The following is a 23,388-nucleotide window of genomic DNA, read 5'->3' as shown; positions in this document are numbered from 1 at the left end:
TTAAGTTTTTAGGTATATAATTGTAGAGAGAGAGGTTCTCTTACCAGCTCTGTCACACACCATACTGTATCTGCATCTTGCTGAATTGAATCAGGCTGTAAGTCTGTTACAAATTCCTCTCTAACATGGAGAATAATAATACTTGCATCTTGATCTCGCATGGCCCTTGGAGTGGGAGATGTTGAGAAATTGCTATGATACTGTCTGTAATACAAAACCTTTACTACAGTGCGTTTTATAGAACTGTAGTATTATTAAGGTCGGAAAAGACATCTAGGATCATCAAGTCCAACAGTCAACCCAACACTACCATGTCTCCTAAACCATGCCCTGAAGTGCCATGTCTACGCGTCTTTTAAATACTTCCAGGGATGGAGAATCCACCACCTCTCTGGGCAGCGTGTTCCTATGCCTCACCACTCTTTCAGAGAAGAAATTTTTCCTAATATTTAATCTAAAGCTCCCCTGACGCAGCTTGAAGACATTCCCTCTTGTTCTATCGCTAGCGACCTGGGAGAAGGGACCAACAACCACCTCGCTACAACCTCCTTTCAGGTAGTTGTGGAGAGCGATAAGGTCTCCCCTCAGCCTCCTCTTCTCCAGGGTAAACAACACCAGCTCCCTCAGCCACTCCTCATAAGACTTGTTCTCCAGAACCTTCACCAGCTTTGTTGCCCTTCTCTGGACACGCTCCAGCAACTCGATGTCCTTCTTGTACTGAGGGGCCCAAAACTGAACACAATATTCAAGGTGCGGCCTCACCAGTGCCGAGTACAGGGGCACGATCACCTCCCTGCTCCTGCTGGCCATGCGATTCCTGATACAAGCCAGGATGCTGTTGGCCTTCTTGGCCACCTGGGCACACTGCTGGCTCACGTTCAGGTGGCTGTCAGCCAACACCCCCAGGTCCTTCCCTGCTGGGCAGCTTTCCAGCCACTCTTCCCCAAGCCTGTAGCCTTGCATGGGGTTTCTGTGACCAAATTGAGGGAGCCAGTACTTGGCCTTCTTGAACCTCATACAATTGGCCTTGGCCCATTGATCCAGCCTGTCCCGATCCCTCTGTGGAGCATTCCTACCCTCAAGTAATTCGACACTCTCACCCAACTTGGTGTCGTCTGCAAACTGACAGAGGGTGCACTTGATTCCCTCATCCAGATCACTGATAAAGATTAAACAAGGCTGCTTTTTAAAAGCAATTTTATTCTATGTGTATTTGATTAGTCTATGCTAGAAGACTGTAGTCAAAATATAACTCTAGATTTTTTAATCTACAGCATGTAGAGTATTTTTTACTTTTCCCTTCACATTGTCTAGTCAAATATCTCTTAACATTATCTGTATGTAAAATTCTCATAATTCCTTAGGGTACAAAACCTAGACGATGATACCTGTTTGGCACTACATATCTAGCAATATGCTGCTGTGATAACAGTGTCTTGCAGTTATGGATTCACTAATTTTGAGCAGCCAAAATCATTACACTAGTAACATGTGACAGTTTGGGACTTTGGTTTCTTTCAGCGGCTGTAAATATAACTAAGCTTGTGGTGCTTTTCTTAAATTGTTAAACATGTATTTTATACAGCCTTCCATATACTTCTTACTCTTTCTTCTTCACTGGCAGATTCCAGAGTTGGAAACAGGTGTACACATAGCATGACCAAGTAGCAAGGTGCTAAAAACTGTAAAGTATTTATTTTGGCGTATTTTTTTCTCACTAAATGATATATTTCACTACCATTATATGGAAATCAGCCACACAAATGACTTGCACATCAATACAGAAAATTAACACGTCTATTTTTAGAGATCCTAATTTTTAAGCAAATACATCAGAGACAGACAATATGCAACATAAGCTACGTGTACCTAGGCTTATTTTAACACAGTGACAATATATTAATTTCTTTGAACAATATTAATTTCCACATATTTCCAATTCCCAGTTGTTTTCTTGAGGTCTTAGTCCAGCTGTGTAAAGTCCATTTATGCATTGTATAGTAAAAAGGAGGCTCCCTTGCGTGAGAAGAGCTCCTTTCATCGTTGTGCCTGTGGAGGATTGAAAGTGAAGTGAGAGAATTGCTTCATAGTGTCACAATTCCAGGGATTTTAACAATAAAACAAAAAAAAAGGCAATTGATGATTTACAAGAATATTGCTCTCTCACTGCTAGTAACAAGGATTTCCATGACCTGTTTTGCTCCCTTTAAAAAGACAAAACCCAAAAAACCCTAAAAACACTAATCAAAACTAAATCAGGACAATTGAACTAGTGTACTGAAACTGTCTTAGAAAACGCAGTTTCTTTGCTGCACACTATAGATGTGCATTCTGGTTTTATTCCCCTCCAGACTTCTTAAAATCACATTGTTATCTTAGGCTTTGAAATGTAAAAATGCTGGGACTTCAAAGAAATATTGTGATGGTCAAATAAATTTAGAAGGAGAGTGTATATAATGAATACTTAACTCTGGAGGTTTACTTCATTTTTTTGTGAAGATATCCATTGTAGGAACTTAGAGCTGGAAAATGAGGCATGAAATTGTTTGTAGAAGGTTCAGTAAATTGAATGTTAAGCATTTGTATGTTTGCTGCAAAGCTAAGCTTGCAATTATAGTCATAATATGGGTACCTTTGCATTTGTTCTGTAGCTTGTTTAACAAAAAGCAGATAAGAAAACCTTACAGCAGTTGAGAAAAACATTTTGAGGAATATAAGAAGAATACAAAGACCAGCTCTGCAGGAGATACCGAGGAGGACGGCCTCCTTGATTAAAGTGGTGTTTTACTCTAGCTGAGGATCTGAGAAGTGCGGTGAATTAACCTTCTCAAAACTTCCACAGTGGGATTCAAACCCGCCGTATGACCTAGAGCCAGATAGACTGCCATTACACTACACAAAACTACTAAGATCTTCTGCTACCAAGTTTATATGGCTTCTAGTATTTGAGGTTGCTTGTTTAAAGCTGGCTTCACTGCCTTTGCCAGTGTTCTTCATTCCCACATTACTTGCCCTTTAGCAATGTTCTGCTTGCAGCAGTCTGAAATCTCTCTTTTGATTCTGTTGCCTTTAGTCAATATTGCCTGATGTACAAACTTTCCCTAGGTTAATAGTAAGTTGCATCATGTGATGGGTGATCACTTTCTCCCGTGAGAGAGGATGTCATATGACCTGCCATATGGCTAGAGCTATGTGCACTTGGGGCTTGTCATGGTTTAGCCAGCAACTCAGCACCACACAGCCGCTCACTCACTCCCCCACTGGTGAGATGGGGGAGAGAATCAAAAGGGTAACGCTTGTGGGTTGAGACAAGAACAGTTTAATAATTAGAATAAAAAAACCCCAACCAACAACAAAACTGCAATGGAAAGGAAAACAATGAGAGGCACAAAACCCGGGCCAGGGAGGGTGGGGAACGGGAATGAACCACCAAAAACAAACTGCACATGATGCAGCTGCTCACCACCCACCAACCCAACACCACCAGTCCCCAAGCCATAACTCCCCACATGTGCCACATGAACTCAATGGACATTTTAATGGACATTTTACAGGGAAGGTCCATGAACTAAGGGGATGACGTCTGCGTATTATGTCAAAGGATGGGAAGGGGAGGGGTGGTGGGTGGTACGGTTGTATTGGATCGTATGGGACCCGGGTATGGCGTAAATGGTATGGAATAAGGGGTGGAGAATGTACTGGTTTTGGCTGAGAAGGGGTTAATTCTCTTCACTGTAGTGCCTGTAGCAGTCAGGGACCTTTCCAGCTTCCCATGCTCTGCCATGTGGGCAGGAGGCTGGGAGGGGCGGGGCCTACCTGGGGCAGCTGACCCCGACTGGCCAATGGGATGTTTATTCCATACCATGTGACACCATGACCAGTATATTAATGGTGGCAGTTAGCATGTGGTGGGGAGTTATGGCTTGGGGACTGGTGGCGTTGGGTTGGTGGGTGGTGAGCAGCTGCATCATGTGTAGTTTGTTTTTGGTGGTTCATTCCCGTTCCCCACCCTCCCTGGCCCGGGTTTTGTGCCTCTCATTGTTTTCCTTTCCATTGCAGTTTTGTTGTTGCTGTTTTATTCTAATTATTAAACTGTTCTTATCTGAACTCACGAGTGTTACCTTTCTGATTCTCTCCTCCATCCCACCGGAAGGGGATTGAGCGAGCGGCTGTGTGGGGCTGAGTTGCCGGCTAAACCACAACAGGGTGAATGGCATTTTTGAAATGGGAAAGAGGCATCATGGAGTAGTATGCTAAACTCTTTATACCACCTGTGATTTTCTACTCTTACCCAAGAAGCCCCTGGAACATAGGACAGCATAATGAAATTAATGTTCTGCTAGCCCAGCATTAGTCCATGTGCTGCAGAATAGTCATCCCAGTTTCATATACTTTTTCTCCATATCCTATTTCAAGTAACAATAGCAGTTTTAAACTTGCATGAAGGACAGCTAGCTCAAGCCAAAAGAATTACCCAGAAATTGTTTCTTATTTCTTCCTTACTCTCTCACAACCTTCTGAAAAGAAAAGATTTAAATAATTTTCTCATGGCACGTGGTGAGGGTAAAGCATTTCAGTCTTCTAGAGTCACCATAGTCTGAGGAATAGTAGTATTACCAAATTGCACGGACTCATAGTAAAGTTGAGTCTGGGTCCCAGGTTTTAGCTGTGCACAAGTTACCGTGTAGTGAAGCTAAGTCTCTGATTTTAGTAGTGCTTCTGGTAGTTATTAAAATATTCCGGGGGATAGGTGTCATGGATAAAAGCAACCCTATGGCTTTCTGTATTATCTGATCTTTATACAGTTATGTCTTTCACAGGTTGCTCATACTGAGTTTGATTCTAATCTTCCTTACCCAATTTTGCAGATGTAACTGGAGGGTTTTTTATCATTTGTAAGCGGCAAGGGCATTGGTGAAACTTTGTTTTGAGCACATTGTAAAACTAGGGAACATGGCGATTAGTTGTGCCTGTATTGTGTGAGTATTCACAACTATGCTAACTTCTGAAGACTCACTTTTCAGTGGATATTTGCACTACTGTTAGATAGTAGAGATTGTTCCAACTGTTTCTACTCTATTGTTTTAGATTCCTCAAAAAATCTTGAGAATGATGTGGCATGGAATCATTAAATAAAATTGTTAGAAACCCAGGTTAGTGGGCATATTTGTGAGACTCAGACAAATGTTCACTTGGTTCTGTGGTTGTAGCTTGCAGCATTGTCAGCATTAGATGCATTCTGAACCAGACAGAGAAACCCCATTAAATATTAGATTTGCAAATTTAAAATCTGCAAATTTATTTCCTGCTGTCTTCTCTAGCATTGTATCAGTGTCATTGAATTAATATAAAGCAGTGAGTGGGCATGTTAGCGTGAAACTGGTAAAATGAAATCAATGATCAAGTTCCAGTAATTCTGTCAGACTTGTTTGGACATGGAATCCATGGATTCTGGTCCAATGCAGCGGTTTGGGTTTGGGTTGCTTTGTTTGTGGTTTTTTGTTTTGTTTTGTTTGTTTGTTTTTTATGGTTGGGGTTTTTTAATTTTTCATTTAGATGTCCTGCATAATTTTCTGTTTCCTTCAGAAAACAGCTGAAATTCATGCACCCTTGATAGATGAATTTGAATGGTTTTCTGTCTTTGCATTTTAAATTGTGCTAAAATTCTTATCTTGTACAGTATCTGAACAGGTATTTGGATCTAGCTACTAAACTTATAAACCATACATGGTGTTAGACATTCAGCAGGGCTTACTCTCTTCTCTCTGGTATGTTAACATCTCACATCTGTATTGAGATTGGTTTAGAGCTCTATCCTTTTTGATGCTGTTTAGTTTCTGTTAAGTCATGTTCCGTAAATTGTTGATAAAACTTTTCATGCCTACAAACGTACACTTGCGTAGGTGGACAATGTTGTGTTATATTTTGTCCTTCACCAAGGCAATTACTACCGTATTACATATCTCATCCAATCACAGGCATCTATAGAGACTCCTATTACTGCAGACTGCCATTTAGAATTCTTTTTTTACTTGTTATTGTCTTGCACCATTTTTCTTTTTCTTTCCATGACATTTTTAGAAGATTTTTGACATCTGAGGAAAAATATACATTCAGATGATTAGAATGTTGCTGCCTGGTCTCTGCTCTAGTCAACCACAAGACAGCTAAAAAAGCACTGGAGTAAGAGGAAGTTAAAAGGCAGTGATACGTGATCTCTTTTCTGTGCTGCTTATTGAAAGATCCAGGGGTATGTTATCTAGAAAATGCTTTTGCCTTTCTTGCTTGTTTTTTCATCAAGAGGTATTCATAACCATATCTTTTAATCTCTCTGTAAGTTTAACACAGACTGTTCTCCACATCAGCTGAGGTCAGTTTGGGTATTTTACCATTTTGTTTTAGTTTCCACGCTTGTCAATAGCAGTGAAAATATTCTGTGGTTTTGTACAATGCTTAAAAGACTGATAGACTTTTCCAAAAGCGTTATTTTTGCCTTTTTCTAACAAGAAAGCAGGAATGCCAAGAGTTACTATAGTTACCTAAAGTTATCACAGGTCGCTATGAAGTGGGTAGAAAAAATCTGGGTTTGTTTAGTCCTCTGTCAGGGATTCTGTCAACACTAAGATGCTGATGCATCCAAACCTGACTTTTATTGTATAGACATCAGTCCATCACAATACATTGTAACAGACAATCTGTTTACAGGACACATAACAAATACGAAATGTGTTCTTCTCCTCCAAAAAAGAATGTGAAAGGAATAGGCCCAAGGAAAAATAACATGAAAAAAATAATATATTGTTTTTCGATGTTGCTCTTCTGCTTGCTTGCTTACTTTTTCCCCTTTGCACTCTGTGCTCCTGTTTGACTTATGTTCTCCATTTCCCGTCGACTTCTGCAAATACTGAATTTAAAGCTGATCACACTTAAAATACCTTTTACAAGTTAGCTTTTTTTTTTTATTCCATTTTGGGCATAGATTTGTAGAGGAATACTAGTTGAACTAGTAAGATGTGCAGATTAGTAGAAATCATTAAAACTAGGACTCTTTACACATAAAGAATCTCCATCTCCAAGATATTTTTAATGAGCCTATATGTTCCTAATTTGGGGATTAAAAGAAAGACAAAGTCAATGCTTATTTGAACCAGAATACGAAAGATGAGGAGAAGGCTGAGGTACTTAATGCTTTCTTTGCCTCAGTCTTTAATAGTCAGACTGGTCATCCTCAGGGTTGTCAGGCCCCTGTGCTGGGACATGGAGATAGCATGCAGAATGAAGTCCCAGTTGTTGAAGAGGTGGCAGTCACCGACCTGCTCCTTCACCTGGATGTTCACGAGTCCATGGGGCCAGATAGGATCCACCCGAGGATACCGAGGGAGCTGGCAGAGGAGCTTATGAAGCCACTCTCCATCATTTACCAGCAGTCCTGGTCAACCGGGGAGGTGCCAGATAACTGGAAACTAGCGAATGTGACGCCCCTCTACAAGAAAGGTCGGAAGGAGGATCTGGGGAACTACAGGTCTGTCAGCCTGACCTCGGTGCCGGGAAAGGTCATGGAGCAGATCATCTTGAATGCCATTACGCGGCACATGCGGGACAACCAGGGGATCAGACTTAGCTAGCATGGGTTTATGAAAGGGAGGTCCTGCCCCACTAACCTGGTCTCCTTCTATGATAACGTGACCCACTTAGTGGATGAGAGGAAGGCTGTGGATGTTGTCTACTTGGACTTTAATAAGGCCTTTGACACTGTCTCCCACAGCATTCTCCTGGAGAAGCTGGCTGTTCATGGCTTGGACAAGTGCACTCTGTGCTGGGTTACAAACTGGCTGGATGGCCGAGCCCAGAGAGTGGTGGTGAATGGAGTTGAATCCAGTTGGCGGCCGGTCACGAGTGGTGTTCCCCAGGGCTCAGTGTTGGGGCTTGTTCTGTTCAATATCTTCACTGATGATCTGGATGAGGGGATTCAGTGCACCCTCAGTAAGTTTGAAGACGACACTAAGCTGGGTGGAAGTGTCGATCTGCTGGAGGGCAGGAAGGCCCTACAGAGGGACCTGGACAGGTTGGATCATTGGGCAGAGCCAACGGTATGAGATTCAACAAGGCAAGTGCTGGGCCTTGCACTTTGGTCGCAGCAATGCCATGCAACGCTACAGGCTTGGGGAAGAGTGGCTGGAGAGCTGCCCAGCAGGGAAGGACCTGGGGGTATTGGCTGACAGCCACCTGAACATGAGCCAGCAGTGTGCCCAGGTGGCCAAGAAGGCCAACAGCATCCTGGCTTGTATCAGGAATCGCATGGCCAGCAGGAGCAGGGAGGTGATCGTGCCCCTGTACTCGGCACTGGTGAGGCCGCACCTTGAATATTGTGTTCAGTTTTGGGCCCCTCAGTACACGAAGGACATCGAGTTGCTGTAGCGTGTCCAGAGAAGGGCGACAAAGCTGGTGAAGGTTCTGGAGAACAAGTCTATGAGGAGAAGTTGAGGGAGCTGGTGTTGTTTACCCTGGAGGAGAGGAGGCTGAGGGGAGACCTTATTGCTCTCTACAGCTACCTGAAAGGAGGTTGTAGCGAGGTGGGGGTTGGACTCTTCCCGCTAGTAACAAGTGATAGGATGAGAGGAAATGGCCTCAAGCTGCATCAGGGGAAATTTAGGTTGGTTATTAGGAAAAACTTCTTCACCGAAAGGGTTGTCAAACATTGGAACAGGCTGCCCAGAGAGGTGGTGGAGTCTCCATCCCTGGAGGTATTTAAAAGAAGGGTAGATGTGGTGCTTGAGGATATGGCTTAGTGGTGGACTTGGCACTGATGGGTTGGCAGTTAGACTTGATGATCTTAAGGGTCTTTTCCAACCTTAATGATTCCATGATTCTATATGCAGCATGCCTCTTCTTTAGGCTACATCTGCTTTCTAAATATTTGTGCACATATTGGACTTAATTTAATATTTTTCCTCTTCATTTTAATTAAGGTAGAGAAAATAGGTTGGCTTCATCTAAGTTTTAAATAATTACTTCCACTAAGAGAAACTTAGCTGCTGCATACATGGACCAGCTCAGTATGTGCTGTTTGACTGTGTCAGGCCCAATGCAATTTTGTCCCCCATTTACTCCAAGACAACTTAAAGCAGAGTCCTTCTGTGATATCATAACTGTCGAAAATATTTGAGAATATTTGAGAAACCTGTAAATTTACAACCCATTTCATCAGCATATTTTCATGAAGCTGTGAACCAAAATAAAATGTTAGTACAGCCAGAACTTTACTTCCAGGCGGCTTGAAAAATTCTACTAATGGATTGGGATGGACAGCAATACTCGGTATATCAAAAGAAACCTGATACCTTCCTCACATATACTTTTTTTTTTTAACTTAAGGCTGATATCATATATGTGTGATGTCAAACATGCTTAGACATCTTTGATTCAGAATAGTATTTTCAAGGAAAGACTCCCAGTATGGGCAGAGTTGATGTACAATGATAACAGTTTATTTTGCATGTTAGGTCTTTTGTAGAAAATGCATGTATTTGTTGAAAAATGGAAATTCTGCTGCTGTGCATGAATTCCTTCAGATGCCCATCTCAGATATACCTTATCTGCCTGAATTAGGCATAGAAGAGATCTAATGTGTCATTGTTTGTTCAGTGGTCATAACTCAGGTACCAGCTTTATATGAAGTTTAATAATGTTATGAACCAGATATAAAATAAGTGTGTGTAGGTGTGTACATATAATTTTCTATTACCATCTCTCTGTAGATGCAATTCTCAGGGCATTAAGTACATACTTTAAAGACTCAGTGGTAATTTCAGTCTTCAGTACAATACTTGAGAGGGCAGTTAAAGAAAATCTATTATCCCTTCCTCCCTCAGGAAAGAAAAAAAGTGAGGGAAATTAGTTCCTATTGCCAAATTACACTTTATCCTGGAGGGACAGTTAAAGAACTGCCATTCTTATGTCATATATTGCACATTCTGACTTTCTTCATTCACTGAAAGTACCGGTTTACACAGCATGAAAGAACAGGTAAGGTAACGTCCAATCAGTTCCTCTCTCAGTTGCATGCACATCCATACATAATAATGTTAGTCAATTTTATCCTCAGTTTCATTCAGTTCAGCATATGAGATGAGTCTGGGCTTCCGTGGCCAGACTAAAATATAATTGTTTTCTTTGATCCCAATGGGCAATATACCAAAGACACATGTTTAGCCTATGTGGATGCATAACATTTGTTTCTTCAAGCCATTTGGTGAAAGATGCTACCAATTCCAGAAGCTTCAGAGTTTGAGGACAGAATGAACATACTCTATATGAACAATCAGAACATGTAAAGTTGTTTTGCCTTTTTTTCACTGATATGATTCTAACTAATGCATTATCTTCTATGATTTCTAATTCTTTACAACTCAGTAATTTAAACTTGTGCCACAAAATTCGTGGAAGAATTACTCCTCCTAGTTTGCTATCTCTTTTAATTCACTATGCAGTGACAACAGTTATTATATAAGATACCTAATAATGTAGAATCTCATCCAAGGTATTCATTCCCATCCACTCATATTTACATCAAATAAAGAGTAACATTTTGTACAGATTTATGACTGCCCTCATCCTTAACGTGGGGCCTAAGAATGTGACTGGATTTTCTGTTTTGATACATGAAGGTATAAAACTTCCATGCATACAACGGTTTAAATGAAAACAAAAATAAAGGGAGAGGGAGTGTAGGTAAATCAAGCTGATGGTAGATTTTACAATCAACAAAGGAAGTAAGGTAAGACAGATGACCATGTATGACACCGTAAGATCAGGCAGTGAGCAAGCTAATCTACACTGCTCCTGCTCTGAGTCAGCAGTGTGCCCTTGTGGCAAAGGTAACCTCAGGTGCATTAGGAAGAGTATTTCCAGCACGTCAACAGAGGTGATTCTTCCTCTCTATTCAGTGCTGGTGAGGCTGCACCTGGAGTAGCATCCAGGTCTGGGCTTCCCAGTACAAAAGAGAGATGGATATACTTCCTAATGGTGGAGGGCCACGAGGATGTTGAAGGGACTGGAACATCGGTCATCTGAGGAAAAGCTGAGAGAGCTGGGATGGTTCAGCCTAGAGAAGAGACAGTTTATATCCTTAAAATATGTGCTTATATATACTTAGAGAAGGCTTATATACTTGTCAATGTATATAAATACCTGAAGGTATAAAGAAGATCAAGTCAGGCTCTTTTCAGTGGTGCCCAGTGTCAGGACAAGGGACAGTGGACACAAACTGAAACACAAGATGTTTTGTCTGAACATCAGGAAACTCTTTTTTTCTATGCAGGGGTCACTGAGCACTGATACAGGCTTCCCAGAAATTTTGTGGAGTCTCCATCCTTGGAGATATTAAACAAATGTCTGGACGTGGTCGAGGGCAGCCTGCTCTAGGTGGGCCTGCTTGAGCAGGGGGGCCGGACAACGGCACCTCCAGAGGTCCCTTCCAGACTCAGCCATTCTGTGATTCTTTGAAGGCAAATTACAACTTCAAGGGCAAAACCCCTTTTTGTTCCCCAGAGGAATATATAGGCTATAGCTATTCCAATTTTAGAGGCTCTTGCTTACCAGTTTAAGCAATGTTTAGTATCCTTCTAAGTACACATTTCTTAGTATTTTAGTTTGCGCTCCTATTTCTATCAGCAATATTTGGGGCTGAATCTAAGATTATTAGTTTGGGGTGCTGATGGAAAGAAAATAAATTATTTAACACTGTATTATAGTTTTCTTATTTCGTAATTGCTTTTGTACTTTCTTAACTCATTTAACCAATGGTTAATTCTAATAATGAAGAATAACAGAAGTTTCTCTTTTAAGATTTGCTTGCTTTGTAAATGTACCACTCCTTTATTTCCTGTACTCATAGGAAGGAAAAAACTTTGAAGAACTTTGCTATTTGATTCTGATAAATACACAGTCACTTAGCCTGTCTGCCTCCCTAAGCAGAGGAGATCCCTCCTTTATTGGTGAATACTAGGCTTGGCTCTTTTTGTTATCCAATGATTTTGCCTTTTTGCTTCTGTGGTCTGTTCTTCTTTTTAGTATTAATGTTCCAATTGCACGTAAGTCTCAGTCGTGAGTAGGTCCCTGCTGTGCCAAGTGCTTTATGGACACATGCCTCAAACAACTTAGAAAAAGACAAAAAGAAACAGTAGTTCAGGAAAAGTCAGTGTTAGGGCTACAAATGGAGTCCAGGCCTATGTTTTGGACTAATGCGGTGTGTAAGGAAGGATGCTGGATGCCACTGGGTCCTTCTTCCAAGTCCACTTCCCATAAGCATAGACTATCTGGTCTAACTCTGTAGAGCAGGGGGGAAAAAAAAAAAACAGAGCAAAAAATTTTTTTGTTTTATCTTTTCAAAAAGCCAGGAAAGTTAGTACTGCCTGAAGTTATGTAATTTGTGCTTCCTGAAATAACTTTGGACAAGTAGCTATGGGAAGCCATGTACCATGCTTTGTGGAGACCTGTCAGGAGAATAACTTCTGGAGAATACAGGAGAGAAGGCTGTTGGCTCTTCCGCTAGAATAAATAGGACACTGACTCAAATTTTGTTTCCTGCTTGTAGCATGTACTTGTACAGAGAAGGGAATTTTACATGATTATTCTGTAAACCTTCAGAAAAATCCTGCAGAAGAAATATAGTAGGATTAATATTATATAATTTTAATGTAAAGAAGGATCAATTTCATAAATACCTCTACAGATATATGATGTAAATTAGTGATATTTTTATTTCTGAATTTGAAACGTTTTCTCCTCCTAACAGATATCTTTGTTTTAAACAATATGAAAGAAGCTTTAGGAAAAAACTAGTAATATAAAATTAAGAGATCCAGGACGACACGTATTCTTGTCTGTTTCGTGATACAGCTCGATTTGATATAGAATTTGTTTTAAAATAATTTTGGTTTTCTGCTGGGCTATTTTAGAGTCAGTTTGTGAAGCTTTTGTGTTCACTCATGAGCACTTGTCTCAAGTAATTACGCAGACTCAACGAAATTACTCCGGTGAGTACCTGCTTGGCAATATGAAGAGATTGTTTCAGAACCCAGCCTATAACTTGAGCAGATAGGGGATGGTGTTAGCCCTCTGAGATGGTCGATCCATTGTTTGATTTTTATATTAAAAATATTTAAATATTTTATTAACCATTTTTCTGTTTTTCAATGTTTGGCTTTTGATTTCTTGAAAAATCCTGCCCTTAAGTCTTATTGAAAGCTTGAAATCTGAAGATTCTGATTCCAAATCACCAAAATAATGATTGGGATGTTTTGATGTTCTAAGACTACTTAGCTCCATCACAGATTGCATTATTTGTGGTGCTTCTCTGCACTGAGCTGTACGTACTTACCAGCTGTTATCCATCACTCTATAAAGAAATGGAGAAAAACTAAATCTCTTGGTGATCACACTGTGTAGGTATGCATTGATGAATTATTTACAGGAGTAGTACTCTCTTGTTTACTGACAAATAAGTCTAATATGAAGGCGGGTTTTTTTTCTTTTTCTTCTTTGTTTTAAACAGAGAATTTAGTCTGTGCTACTCAAGGCAACTATTTTTCTATAATTAGAAAGCAATCATATTATACAGATACCTTTTGGTCCTATAGGATAGAAAAATAATATCCATAATTTCTCATTGGTTTCTGGATACTTTCCATCTGTATTTTAAGTAAGCTTTTGTTGTTCCTGTTAACAACAACAAAAACCTCAGCTGGATTCTTAGCTACTTAGTAACAATGGCCCAGTTTTCATCTTTGCGTCCTTTCATTTCAAAATTGCTTGTGCAGGTGGTTGCTATACAGCTCTTTTCCTTTGACACAACTAGAATGCATGTGATTTGTTATCAGTTTGATTTTAGACCAGGCTGCTTTGCAGGGATTGCACTGGCAGAAGTCTTTAATGATTGATTCCTCTCTGACCACTGCTAGCACCCCACAGGACCATTCTTGGTGCCTGTTGTAGTGAGTCTTACTGCTCCTTTGATGCAGTTGAAGTCTGTTCTTTGCCACTTTCTTGGCGTCAGCGTTCAAATACTTTGTTAAGTCTGAAAAAAGTGGTTGTCTAAATGAAATTGCAGGACATTGCCTGCAAATTCGAAAAGCCATCTTTTCCTCAATAGGTCTGTGTCCTGTGTGGTCCCTTTCTCCTGATGTCTTCCTCCCCTTCTAGTGTCTTTCAGATGTTTTGCTAAAAATCCAAAAGAACTCACATTCCAAAGCACTATATCCAACTGAATTCTTTCATAACCATCCTGTTATTGTCAGAAAAAGGACCAGAAAAAAAGGAATGTTTCTGGTTGGGAAATTATATTCTACTTTCAAGATAAGTAAGGAAAATTATGTCAGTACCCTCTAGTAATGTTTTGACATGTACATTTTTACCTAAGTCATTACATCTATTAGCAACGAAACACAAAGCCCCCCAAATGTTTCTAGCAGTACACTCTAATCCTGACCCAGAGAACAAGCTAAATCATCGTGGTGGTTTCAGATCTCACTGTATTATCTCATAAACGCACAGTGTGACTATGGTCTTTGAGATATAAACACAGTACTATTTCCAGGAGACAGAGATCAGACACGCATTTCACAGAGTATATGGCAGATATGAGATTATAACTGTGTGGGCTAGTCACAAAGTTCCAAGGGAAAGCTATTGAAACTTCTGAACTAATCCTGTATCCGAATCACTCTTCCTAGATACTTATTCACAGGAATGCCATGTTTGTATTAAAGCATTTTTGCATTAAGACAAAGTTGTTCATATAATGTTATTTGCTTGCATCATATTTGAGAATTCATCTTCCTTTATTTTAAATCCTTTTGATAAAGTAATTTCAAGTGTGTTGTGAGTTGCCTTTCCTCTAATACCATTAAGAGGAAGCAATCAAACAGCATCAATAAACTCCAGAAAGGGGATGAAGAAATGAAGGGAAGACAACCCTACACTGCAGCAATGGCTAAAATTAATTCTGTTTTCCCAAATCCATAGTAGACAGCCAGGAATTTTGAACTAGTAACACCTGCTTGTGGCAAAGCTGTATTCCTGTCTGATGTTTTTAGTTTTCCTTTTGTTTTTTTTTAGTGGGATTTCAGTTATGAACTGGTATGTGTTTACATTTAAGCTCTGAAGTGGAAATGTGCAAACTGGTCTGCTTCTCAGAATAGTCTTGAAGTGTCATAACTGAGCTCCCAAAGAGCAAAGTGCACACAGTCATTAGCTGTTTTGGAAAACCTTGACTTTTACACATTAGAGTTTGGTGATTTGGCAGGGAGGAGAGGGTGGTGGTGTTTTTTTTGCGGGAGGATGGCTGGCTGGGAACGGGGGACGGTTGAGCACGACAGCAGGCAAGGAAGAAAAGCATTTTCCTGCAAATTTGTTCCATTTCTATCTGACAAACATATTCCCCTAACTTCTACTGGACTTTTTTAATATTAAGAAGTAGAAAAAAATTACTGTCTTGTAGGTTCCAATAGGTATACAGAGAACATCTGTTTGTCAGCCATCTGTTTCAGAGTAGGCCTCCTCTTTAAGTAGTGATTAAAAGTCATCAAATGGATAGCACTAGAAAAGATGATTCTTACCATAAGGAGTTCAAGCAAATTCTCTCCAGTAGAGGGCGTTGATATTTGGACATACAAGCCTACATTCTTTGGGGATAATATTACTAACAGGAGATAGAGGATAAGAGTGGCAGCAAATCTTTTCTTCTAGCCTACAAAACCAAAAATTAATGTTGTCATATTTATAACTATATGTTCGCCTGCATCTTGGTTATCTCCCTGGGAATTGGAGAAATTTTTTTTTCAGCAAAAAGCGATTTACAGCAAATGCCAATGATAAGCAAAAGAGAATGCTTTTGAGGACAATTGCAATTCAGAATCTAGGAATACAAGAGAAAGCAGTGCTTGGCGTATATATGAACTCAGTAAAAATATGACCTAGCTATGGAGGAACCTGAATGAAAGAATGTACAGGACAAATGTAGAAATGGTAACTGGCTCTAAGGTGTTTAAAATAGAAATGGTTCTTCGTATAATTAAAACAAACTGTCTTAATGACTGTTTTTCTGATTCTAAGTAAGGCTCATAGGGTCTGAGTGCAAAAATTGTATACTCCTAACAAAAAGAGAAGCATATCATTAGGAGATGGCTAGCTGATGACCTGGTGTGACAGAGCTGCCTAGTGACAACACTGAAATCCTGGGTCTTGCTCTCATTCTCTAGCCAAGTAAATGTTCCTGCATTCCCCAAGCATAAACCTCTTCAAAATGTTGACTCCTGTTTGCAGACCTTCTGTCATAAACCTATGGTGAGAGTAAGTGAGAAGAAGTAACCTGATGCAATGGGTATTCTGGGAGGTGCTTGCAGTGCTAGATGATGCCAATTCAGTCTCTTATACTCAAGCAATCTTTTCTGTAAGGGAGCAGGGGAAGGAAAAGGTCCATGGGGATGATATTAGTTATCAACATACATTTTTTTGGTGTCTACAAGAGATCTGGGGATATTTTCCTGTAGGAATGTGTTTAGTTTTATAGCCTTGTTTCCTTTTGCAAGTAAGTGACTGTGTAATCTAGCAACCTGAGTTGAATAGCCAGTCCTTTAGGTCTTTCATAGCCTATGAATACAGTAAGAGCACTCAACCCTTCTGAAGATATGCAAATGTAGGCATTTAAAAGATTTACATTCATCTTTCACAGGCCTCAGAAATATAAATATGAAATATCCAGAACCTTGTCACTTCAGTAATAATTAAGCTGATGGCCTATTATGTTCGATTGCAAATCAATATAGTATCTTTTGGTGCCACTTGAGTTCTCGAGGGTTGGCTTGGGGCCAGCACTAGTTATACAATTGAAGAGCTGCAGCTGCATCGAAAACTTCTCTGCCATTTCCATTCAGAAAGAATAGACTGGTAACAATGGTGGCCAGCCTCTTCATAGTAATTGTGTGCAAGTACACATTTTGAAATAGTGTTTTTGTTCAGCAGGTGCTGTTATTTTAGTTTAATTTGAATTTTGAAATATGGAGGAAAGAAGGGGCCTAATCTTAACAGCATCTAACCTACAGCTGTTCAGAACAGGACAGCAAACAGCATATGTTGCTTAGATGAAAATCATAATTGCTTATTCTTCCTGGCATATTAGCAGACCAGTGCTGAGCCTCTGAAATTATCTAGCATTTTCAGGCTTTTACTGTACAAAGTGATCTACAGTACTCTGGAAGAACAATTCTAGAACATCTGACTGTAAGTTTTCCCACTGGCAGCTACTTGGTTTTACATCAGAAAATACAGAATGGATAGATAGGTCACCAAGACAGTGTCAGAAGCACTGAACTCTAGAAATATCATTAAAGCAATGCAAAGTCTATGTTGTTTCAGTCCACTGTGAAAGCTGAGGAAACAGCTTGTAAAATGGTGATTTCTTGGGAACTTCTGTCTGTTCGTTTGCCTTGTCTCCTTTCAAAGGAAAGAAAGTCCACTGGGGTTTGAGGAGGACAGAAGTCATAAATTTTTAGAGTGTATACATTAGTCAAAAACTTTTACTGACATTTTTGTGCAGTTTTCTTTTTTTCTATGACCTGCTGTTTGGAGATTTAAAATCTGAGATAAATTCCTTGTATTTCTTGAAGAAATTTTCTGTATAAGTGTTAGAACACAGGATATACCAGAAAAGGCAAAACCAGAAAGACACAGAACAGGCATTATTAGAATCAGAGTTCAATGCTTTAAATTCCTAATATCATAAGTCTGTCTCAAAAATCTGAATAAAAGCATGTGATTAAAAAGGTGCTGACAATGACACTTACCTTGAAAAGTAACGGACTTGAATTTTAAGCATTCCATATCATCTGACAAAACATGCATGGTTTAAACTAAGGTACAGTATTTAGCTCTTTGCAAGATCAGGGCTTAAATGAGAATTTCATGTGAATGGACATCTTTAGAATTGGAATATTGTTATTTAGATGCCTTAACCCTGATCCTTTTCCTCATGGGTGTCTGCTTATGCCCGAATCTTCTAGTGGTCATTACAGAATGAGTGCCATATAACTTAAGTCACGCAACAGTTTGGCTCAAGCAGATTTGTTAAAAGACCTCAATGACCATTCCATACATATATATATAGAGTACTATTTACTTGTTTCTACTTTGGGATTTGTAAAAACAATGTGAGAGTTTTTTCGCAATTAATATCCTGACTATTTCATCAAATAATTTCTAGCTGTAATTTAATTTAGATCAATATCCTGAGGGAAGGGAGAGACATGAATGTGTATTACTGTGCTGCTCATCAGCCCTGCTGAAGATGCTGACTTTGAACTAACCTCTGAGGGAAACATAAAATAATACACTTGCAATTCAACATGCAAATAAAAACAAAGAATAAGGTTTCTTCATGAAATATTTCCCTGGAAATGCAGAGGTTTATATTGTTGAAAATGTTAAAGGAAAAAAGTATGATACATGAGAGAGGCACTGTCTGTTTTTGACAAAATAGCTTCTTTAAAAAATGAGGTGCTTTTTTCTTAACACTTTCCAAAGGAAGACAGAAAGTCAAAAGTACTGAATAATGTACAAGGTGATTTTTTTTCATACATCTTCTGGGAAGGCTGACTAGGTGAGGTGCTCTGCTAGGTCTGCTACTCATGAATAAAGAAGAACTAGTTGAGATGACAGTCAATGGCAGCCTTTGCTGCAGTGACCAGGAAATGGTGGAATTCAAGATCTGGAGGGAAGTGATGTATGAAAGCAGTAGAATAAGAACCTTGGTTTTCACAGTGCTTCAGCTTATTTAAGGAACTGGAATGTGGGGTCCCATGGGAGGCTGCCCGTCAGGGCAGAAAAACTGATTAATTGCCAAGGGCAACCACCTCACAGCACAGCAGCGACCTATTCCAGTGGACAAGAAAATGAACAGGCATGGCAGAAGGCCATCTTAACTGAACAGTGATCTCCTGACCAGGCTGAAATGTAAAAAATAAGTGTATGAGAGGTGGAAGCAGGGACAGACTGTGAAAGAAAAGCCTGCTTGCAGATGTGAGAATGTAATTAGGGAGGCCACAACTTGGATGGAGACAAAGCTGGCAAGAGATAGGAGACGTCAGGGCCTTCTACAGGTACGTCAGCAACAAAAATGAAGACAAAGAAAATTCTCGTCCCACTGCTGAATGGGGCTGGTAACCTTGTGGCGGGCTACTCAATGCCTTCTTTTCTCAGTCTTCACTAGCAAGATCTGTTCTCTAGCTTTACAGGTCTCTGGGCCTAATAGTGAAGTCTGGGAGAGAAAGGTACTATCTATGGCAGAGGAAGATTGAACTAGAGCTTAACTGAAAATGCTTTCAAGTCCATGGAGCCAGATGGAATGCATCTGAGGATGCTGATGGAGCTGGCTGACTCATTTAGGAGGCCTCTGTCTTCTTGGAAAGGAAGTGTTCACAGGGGAAAGTCCCTGAGGTCTGCAGAAAGGCAAATGCTATGCCCATGTTCAGAAATAGGCAAGAAAGTTGACCTGAAAAACAACAGGCTGGTCAGCCTAAGAAAATAACATCAAAAATCTTTATGGAAACCAAGTACATGAAAGACAAGATGAGGGTTGGGAACAGTCTGCACAGACTTACCAAGAGCAAGTGATTTCTGGTCGACCTCATTGCCTTCTATGAGAAGATGACTGAAGCTGCAGAAAATTGGAAGAGCAGTGTGTGTTATTTACTTTGAATTTAGCAGGGCTTTTCACATCTTTGCAAAGTATCCATATAGCTGCAATTGAGAGACGTGGACTGGATGGGTGGATTACAAAGAAATGGACTGACAAAACACCTCAGTGAAACTTGAAAAAGACAGATAGAATGACCTGTAGCTGGGGCAGAACCACCCTATACATCTGTAAAGGCTGTGAGCCTTTGAAATTACCTCCAGATATCCCTTTAAGCCTTATTTTTCCTATGATTTATTCTGGAATTTCATGCACTTACAGGCCATTAAAAACTGATCTTGACTCTTCTGCTTGGATAGCTAGGGACAGATTCTGACCTTTAACTTCTGACCCCAACAGCTTGGTGTATGGAGGAGTTTGTAGTAATCTTTCTAAGGGTGTTCACCTACTTCAGATTTAATGTGAGGGCAGAAGAACTATCCTTTCACCTCCAAAGTGACATGTTATTTGTGGGTGCATTGTGGTAGCTCACCTGTCAGCAACAAGCCTAAAAATGTGGCAATCCCTTGTTGAAGTTATGCCAGAGTAGAAGGTCACCACCTGACACCCTCCACAACCATGTGTGGTTCTCCAGTGGAGATTTTTCCTTTCTACCTAGTTATACATAGCTGACTATACATTCTGGTTTTGTCAGCTGGGCATTTTAACATACAAGATCTTTCAGGGTAAAGTCCACTAAACATATATAATCATCAAACTGTATAGCTGTTTTAAGAAATTTTGGGTATGCTTAGAAGGAATTTTGCAAGTGGAACATAAAGTTAAGTGAGGTTGGAATACACAGGTTTATCAGATACTCCAACTACCTGAAATGCTCTTCATTGCTGTCTGACTCAATATGAAATGATGATTGCAGGTAATCCCCCTTTATAAAACACAGTGCTTCTAGAATCAATAAATTCCAAGCATTGTGATTTTATTAGTGGATACGCTACGAAGAAATATAGTTAGGGTTGTGCTGTTGTTTATAGGTCTTTGGAATTTTGTTCTGCTGTCATATAACAGCTTACCTCTGTAACAACTTCAGCTCTTCTTCCCACTTCCACCCCCACCCCCAATCTAGGCAAACCTGTAACTAGATGAATTGGTTCAGACATTTCAAAATAATGGTGGGATCCAGAAGTGTTAGAATTTTATATGGAATAGGGTCTATTAACCTCAGTATATCCTATATAATCCCAGCAAGTATTTTAAAATTGCAGTGATAATAAACATCAATTTTTGTAGTTGTGTTTTGCTTACTGTTGTACTTTTTCAAAGAACACCTATACATATCACTTGGTACCTCTATTACAAAGTTTGCCTGATGTTTTGTTATGGACAATCTTTTGAGAGCTTAAAACTTTGAAAAAATGTTAGCTGCTGGATTTGAAGTTCAGCATCCTGATTGCATGCATCAGGCTGAATATTTTTGAGAATATCAGCTAAAATAGTTTAGCCATATTCAAGAACAAGGCAACATTTCTAAAAAAAAGTTTTACATACATTAAAAACTCCTGTTGCTCCTTTCTTTTAAACAAATCACATATTTTAGTACTAAACATTTTTATCTTTGAGTGTTTGACTTTTTAAATGTAAAAATATTATCTGAATTGAGTTTTTCCTCTGTGTTTTCAGAAATGGAAGGTAGAGGGGGAAGAATCATGAATCAGGCCGCATATTGCAGTGTACTAAAGTTGTCAATGCATTAACTTATGATCAGCAGTAGGCCTGGAAATTGCAAGGTCACAAGTTTCAGTCTTTCTGTAGGGTATTTGCCTAAATGTTACTGTTCTGAAGCCACTTAGAAAGTGCATCAGATGTGATTGAATGAAGCGACAGTAATGAACACCACTTCTTCATAATCACTCTCACAATCACATGTATGTCTTTGAAGGAAGAAGCAGGGAATTAAAACCAAACACCATTGCCTCCCCCTTCCCCAAATTATCTTGCAGAATTAAACCCTGAGCTTTTTTTTTTAAAAAAAAAATCTTATTTGTTTTATTCTGACTAGGGATATAGAATGCATAGTGAGAGACATACAAAGAAAAATGAAGAAGCAGGTGAAGGGCATAAAATAAGTACATATATAAACTGACTGAGAGGTCACGCAGTGGTCCTCTTCTTGTTCTGATGCCTCTTCAGTGGGATTTAGTGAAGTATTTTGTGTTGCTCAAATGTGTTTTGGCAGGTTGGCTGCAGAGCTGACTGGCTGAGTGTAGAATGAGGAGTGCTATGTGGACTGTAGCTGGCTGAGTTGGTGTAAGCACTGGAGGAACTTGATTTGTGCAGAAGAATTGTTAAGATCCATAGCTTGTCCTTGGGCTGCTCAATGAACAGAAAGTGCTTCTGTAGACTTCCCATAGTCTGAATTTGGAGAGGTTTTTCTCTGGTGACCAGACCCTCTCAGGCTGACTGAGCCACAGAAATCTTACTCAGATTGTCTAGAGTGACATATACAAGTAAGAAATAATATTATGATAATTACTTTGAGCTTTCCTAGCAGGACCCCAGTCCTGGATGTTCTTGTGGCCCTTCTGTAGTTCATTAGAACCATCCAGACACTGTAGTAATGTATTTCTAATATCTGCTGTTTCATGATGTAAGCCTGAATCTCATTGCACTTTTTGTTTCTTGTCTCCACTGCTGTTAAGGACTATACTGAAAAAGTTTCCCAGTATTTCCACATTTCAAAGCCTTTTCTGAAATTTTATGGACCATTAGAGATCACCACAAGGTGTATTGGGCAAATAACCTTTGATAGCAATTATAGTTCTTCGGAGACTAGGGATACGCTGTGGAGAACAGAGGAAATTTTGAAAGTCATGCCATGCATCAGCTTAAAAAAATAATTACATCAATTCTTTTAGGACAACGAAACAAATTAGTTATGAATTATTTCAGCCAGCAATTTAGAAGCAGGAGACTGAAGATAGCCAGCAGATTTCAGCACCAATGAGATTGCTGCTGATGGCAGTTTTTTTGTTGTTGTTTTTTTTTTTCTTTTGTAAAAATGAGATCAGCCAATATTTTACAGAATCCTTTTTCCTACTAAAATGGATTCTACTCTTCAGTTCCTTCCTCTTTTTCACTAGCAGGTCTCCAGCTGGCCTGGGAGGCTTATCACCTCTATCTGGTTATTAACAGTCCATTTGCTTAAGTACCTGCCATAATTACTTTGTATGGTTCCTCTGAGAGACACTTCATTTAAGGAACTCGAGGAAAAGTTCTGGTCTGACTGACAACCACACAGTTGCATACCTGCCACCTGCTAGCATCTCTTAAGCCAAAACAAGTTTGTAGGAGAGAGATCCTGCACTCATCTGTGTTTTAAAGATTTTATTTCTCATCTCTCTCTTCATGTTCCCTACTCCCTTTTTAAACCACTTCTTTTGTCCCCAGCTTTAGCTCTTTACAAAGTGTCAGCACTGTATTCCAATTATATCTGCTATTCTGAACTTTTTAGGTAGGATACTGTGCAACACACATAAACCAGAGGGATTGCATGAACTGAATTTAGCAGAATTTGGATCAGAACAGCCAGGAGAATGCCGTGAGTAAAGGTCCACAAAGCCTCCTGAGGACAAAACATCACAAAATGACTGTACTGTGTAACACAAATTTGAAGAATGATGTAAGATGTAGTTCTGTTTGTT

This window comes from Phalacrocorax aristotelis, chromosome 5 (assembly GCF_949628215.1).
Source record: "Phalacrocorax aristotelis chromosome 5, bGulAri2.1, whole genome shotgun sequence".
Classification (NCBI taxonomy): Eukaryota; Metazoa; Chordata; class Aves; order Suliformes; family Phalacrocoracidae; genus Phalacrocorax; species Phalacrocorax aristotelis.
The sequence above is the reverse complement of the archived record's forward strand: the minus strand, read 5'-3'. Positions refer to the sequence as shown.